Source organism: Populus alba, chromosome 19 (assembly GCF_005239225.2).
Source record: "Populus alba chromosome 19, ASM523922v2, whole genome shotgun sequence".
Classification (NCBI taxonomy): domain Eukaryota; kingdom Viridiplantae; phylum Streptophyta; class Magnoliopsida; order Malpighiales; family Salicaceae; genus Populus; species Populus alba.
This window is the reverse complement of record NC_133302.1, coordinates 1,707,273-1,712,957: the sequence shown is the minus strand read 5'-3', so window position 1 is coordinate 1,712,957 and position 5,685 is coordinate 1,707,273. Positions and strand designations below refer to the sequence as shown.

Here is a 5,685-nt window from a genome sequence, read left to right as displayed (position 1 = left end):
TGAGATGAAGGATTTGGGTTATCTTCGATATTTCCTGGTATTGAGGTAGCATACTCACCTAGAGGTTACCTTCTTTCTCAGTCGAAATATGTTGCAGATATTCTTGAGCGGCTAGACTTACTGATAACAAGACTGTGGATACTCCTATTGCAGGTTAACGCAAGGTACTCTTCTTCTGATGGTTTACCTTTGATAGATCCTACTTTATACCGCACTATTGTTGGGAGTTTGGTATATCTCACCATTACTCGTCCAGATATTGCATATGTTGTTCATGTTGTTAGTCAGTTTTGTTGGCTTCTCCTACTACTGTTCATTGGGCAGCTGTTCTTCGTATTTTGCGATATCTTCGGGGTACAGTTTTTCAAAGTCTTTTACTTTCATCCACCTCTTCCTTGGAGTTACGTGCATACTCTGATGCTGATCATGGTAGTGATCCCACAGATCGCAAGTCTGTTACCGGGTTTTGTATCTTTTTTAGGTGATTCTCTATTTCTTGGAAGAGTAAGAAACAATCTATTGTTTCTCAATCATCCACCGAAGCAGAATATCGTGCCATGGCATCTACTACCAAAGAGATTATTTGGTTACGTTGGTTACTTGCTGATATGGGAGTTTCCTTTTCCCATCCTACTCCTATGTATTTGTGACAACCAGAGTTCTATTCAGATTGCTCACAACTCGGTTTTTTCATGAGCGGACTAAGCACATTTGAAATCCGATTGTCATCTTACTCGTCATCATCTCAAGCATGGAACCATTACTTTGCCCTTTGTTCCTTCTTCATTGCAGATTGCAGATTTCTTTACCAAGGCGCATTCCATATCTCGTTTTCGTTTTCTAGTTGGCAAACTCTCGATGCTTGTAGCTGCCGCATCGTGAGTTTGAGGGGAGATGTTAAATAATATTTATGTTGTCTTATTTATTAAGGGTAGAATAGTACTTTCAGTTTAACCTATATATACTTTATTTGTAATTAGGTTAAGTCAAAACATTCATAATATACAGTTTATTCAGAATTCTAGCCTCCTTTTTGTGTTTGATCTCAATTAGTTTAACAGGGATATCGATGAATTTCGATACCTTGGAGTGGATCCTTTTAACGCCTTCCTAGCTATACAAGTTTATTTTGTTTAGGTTCTGCGATTGTAATGGGTCTATGACTAATGCTCTCCCTTACGGTTAAGTTAATTTACTTGCAGTTCTTTATGGTTATCATTCTGTGTCGGCCAAACTTGTATAATTAATTACTGCAATTTGCTAGAAAATCAGTTGATGTCATCATTGTGGGATGTTTTGACGAGTTTCCGGCTGCTGCATCACCACATCTGTGCCTATCAGCTTTACTGGCAGTTTGCTTGATGTGTGTGATTCGATTAGGACCACATTGCATATAATGCGACATCTTCAAGTTGACATAATATGACATTTTCAAGGTGGCCCTAGTTCCAGTTCATCAGTACTGTATTTGTCCCGGATGAGACACCCTGAGTGCCTACTTTCTTGTGAAATTATATTGCGTGGCTCAAAATCCAGTTGGATCACAGTGCAGGCATGTGCTCAAGTTTTTAAGTTTTGGCGGAATCAAGTGAAATTTAGAAAAATAGACTGATTTGGTTTATGCATATAATAAACTTACTGTATTTGTCTTACAGAATAAGCTTATTTACAAATGATGTTGAGGTGGATGTGATTCTAAACTTTACTCTTTCATATTGTTTCGACAATTATGCAAGATTTAATCAAGTAGCCATAAAATATACTTCAATCATAAATTATGGTAAAAAAACTCATCAACATCCAAAAAAAGCAAAAAAAGCAAATCAAATGGGCTCTTTTGGGTTTTTCCATTTTGAGATATGGCTAGCAAACCAGCAAAGAACAAAATAAAGTGGGATCCATGGACAAATTTACTTCTTTTTTTTTTTATTATTATTATTATCTTTTTAATAATGTTTTATTTTATTATTCATTTTAATTTTTTAATTTTAATCAACATCCTAGGGCCTAAATGGAACAACTGTAATTATTAAATTTTATTGGATGATGTGAATCTTTCTTTATAGATTTGCTATATAAATAGCAAAATTACATAGAAAATATCTAGGATGAATAAATGAGAGAGAGAGAGTACCTTGATTGCATAAACTTGAATGATTATATCTTTGTATTTCACTATTGGATTGGGCTGGGTTTTAGATATATTATGCTCCTTACCACCCTCTAACATCTAACTGTTAGATCTGAAAGTTCTGGTTTTGTGTGATAAATTTAAAAAAATATCATTTTGAATTATTTTTAAGTCAAATTACAATTCTTTTTCAGTTCAACCCTTCTATTTTTTTTTCTATTTTTCAAATTTATTTCTTATTCTTTTGATTGTTATTTATTATGTTTGGGATTATTTTTTAAATTTTTTTTCACAATTTCATCCTCAATTGAGTTTTTTTCTTATCAAATTTGATCCCTATTATTTTGATTGTTAATTTTTTAATTTGAAGAGTTTTTTTTTTAATTTATCTTTTCATTATTTTATGATTCAACATTAAATTGATTGAAAATTAAATTTTTTGATTGAACTCGAATCTAGGATTTAAAGGATTATAAATTTGAGACCTTAGCCCAGATTTAGAATGTTCATCTGTTTTTGCTTGGTTTATTTTTTTCCTTTTCTCATTCTTTTTTTATAGATATAATTTTATCATTTAAACATTATATCATTAGAAATTAGGCACAATTTTTCTTTATCTATCTTCCATATGATTTTTCATGAATTTTTAAAATTACGCGGTTTTCTTATGTCTTTTTATTTGCTGTTTTTTGCAGGTTCTCTATTGTTTTTTTTTTCTCGGTTGATTATATACCTCAAGTCTTATTTTTAAAAAGCTTTTCTAAAACACGATTGCATTACTAATAAAAAAAAACATTTTGGCTCATGGTGTAACCCTACTCACAATTCTAGTAATATCTATAAATATTATTACTCTTAAAAAAAGATTTGTGTTCATTTTTAAAAAACGAGCATAACCCCCCATCGTTGCATCGCGATGAAATTTTTTCAGAGCATTCCAAAGGTATGTTCCTGATAGGGTTGGCTGGTATTCATTGAAGGTCGAGAATATTATGCCTAAATTCACACTTCCAGCAAACCTTAATCTCACTTGCTTCCATCCTGTGACGTCATGATCGCTAGTGTCAGAATCATCAAATGACTGATTGGTAGAAATATTCAAACAAAATCAAAATCTAGATTGAGATAATAGCTAGCATCAAAACTAAATTAACACCTAAAATTTGTTACTATAGAGAGAACAAATTCAATTCCAAAACCTAAACAGGAGATGAGTCATACAGCCTTAGGAGAGATGATAATTGGAACAAAAAATGTTATGTGAAGTTTTTCCGAAGAATTTAACACTCCAAAATGTATATGATTAGAAAAAACAAAGCAATAGAAAAGCGTCGAATATATATCAAAGTAGAATATTGCAGACAGAAATAAAGCAAAAAAAAAAAATTGATGAAGAGAAAACAAGTTCCAAAAGAGAAGATAGAAATTAAAAGGCAACAGCAATTAAGTGGGGGAAAATGTAGCGACTTCTATGAAATGAGTCAACTGAAATAGAAAAAATTGATTTATGCTAACTATGTAGCAGAGAAAGCAAGACAGGGAGGAAAAATTGATTAGTTATTGAAGAACATATATAGTAATTTCATAGGATGCGATTACAGAATACACCGTTAATTTATCAGGGAGACCATTTTCTAGGATTCCATTCTTAACGAGTATTTCCACATCCTTAGCTGAGGGGACAAGGAAAGAGAGCATTGTAATGTAGTCACATACATATATATTTACACCGCAATGGCATTGCTCAAAGGCTTGGAGATTTCTTAATAGGATTTCTGTATTGTCGTCTATAATTTTATGTGGAATCTCCAACGTACCTTTATTGTCATCATATTTTATTTCGAGTAGGTTTATGTTAAATTTGTAAGTTTAGTTGGCTGCATCTGCTGTGATGGCCGCTGACAGATTGCTAGATAGCCAACAAAATGCTCTGCTTTAGACAACTTGAAGTGCTTCGAAATGTCATTTGGCACCCATGAATACCATTTATGTGACAAGAGATCATGAGTAAGTTCAATCATGGAATGCTCCTCACAATGGTGCTGTATTTTGGATAGATTGAACAAGTCCTCAACGATGAAGAATGGAAGCTGATTTTCAAGCAAGCACAAATCAAACTGTATTTCTTCTCTCATCCATAGTTTATTGAATATGCGGTCAGTAGTTGCTTCTTGAATATCAAAGGAAAATGCTTTCAGAAAGAACATGATGAGAAAGGAGCAATCTACTCTCTACTTAGATTATCAGTGGTTTCTGCATAGCAATTACGCAATCTACTCTCTCTCTCTGCAATAGCTGCAATAAAATCCTTCACACTTACCTTGCACAATCCAAGAAACTCCCTCAGGTACAGTGTCTTTTGCTCTTCCATTTCTTGTAGCTCTTTTTTTCCGTGGTGAAATGGGCCAATGGAAATTACTTGAGGTGTGTAGTCGTTTTGGAACTCTGTAGATGAAACACAGATCTGAAAAGGAACGCAAGCTTTTCAACTTTCGTTCCACGGACTCACCTTTGGCACTCTTGGTGTTCCAGAAACGTTGATCCTGTGCCTACACAATTATCAAATCGTTAGATAAAAGCTAAGAAAAGAAAAATCAAGAAAAAAAGTTAAAGGAGATGAAAATATCATAATCAAACACAGGATTCCCAGTTAGCCATAAGAATATTTGTAAGGAATCAAACATGATTATTATTTTTTTTCCAATTCCGGCTTCACATAAAAGCATGTCATTGACTGCTTGAAAGCGGGACAAATTAAAAATCCATAGCTTCTCTAAATTAAAACTTACAAGCTCTCTTCTGAACAAAAACAAGATAATTCTGACATTTTTCTGAAGGCTTTTCTTGAAAAATGTTTTCAACTATTTTGGCACAGAAGATAGCAATTAAAAAGGCAACATTAATGGAGCGACTTTGTTGACCCGTAATTTGTCCGGCAGTGGTCAATTAAAACGGCAACACTATGTGGGGGGAATGGAGCGCCTTTCATGACCAATAATTTGTTCGGCACTGGTCAATTCTACTTCGATTGGTGGTTTTTTGTTTTTTAATTATAACAGTATATTTTAGTTTTGGAGTATTTCAGGATCCGGGCAAAAATAATATTTAATTAAAAAAATTTAAAGCAATATTTTTTTAAGAAATAGTATTCAAATATGGAACCATCCTGCACACCCTTGTCGGCCGTGACAACCATCCTGCACGCCCTTATCATGAAACAGGTTTGGACTTTTCGGTGATTCTTCCATGAACTTTCGTGTGTTCGTATCAATGCATCTAGAAAGTACCTGCAGTAAATTGTTTTCTCAAAACAGTTGAAAAAATAATTTCCAAACTAAATAGTAGCTAATACCCACATTTAGTATATACGTAATAAGGTGTGCTGCGCATGTCACTAAAAAATTTCATTTTAAGTTTTTACACTCTTAAAAAAATTACTTATTCTGGAATCAACATTTTTTTTTTTATAAAAATTCAATGGCATGAAATAAATAAAATAATATAATAGCTAGAAAGAAAAAATAACATAGCCAAAAAAAAATATAAAAATAAAT

At 33.0% G+C, this 5,685-nt stretch overlaps 1 long non-coding RNA gene across 1 annotated transcript; it reads right to left on the bottom strand.

The window, feature by feature from the left end:
• Positions 1 to 4,225: 4,225 nt before the first annotated feature.
• LOC118047399 (uncharacterized) lies at positions 4,226 to 5,040 on the bottom strand. Its single transcript, XR_012168743.1, has 2 exons — positions 4,921 to 5,040; positions 4,226 to 4,680 (listed from the first exon to the last, which is right to left on the bottom strand). It is a non-coding gene; the product is annotated as an uncharacterized lncRNA (long non-coding RNA).
• Positions 5,041 to 5,685: the final 645 nt, after the last annotated feature.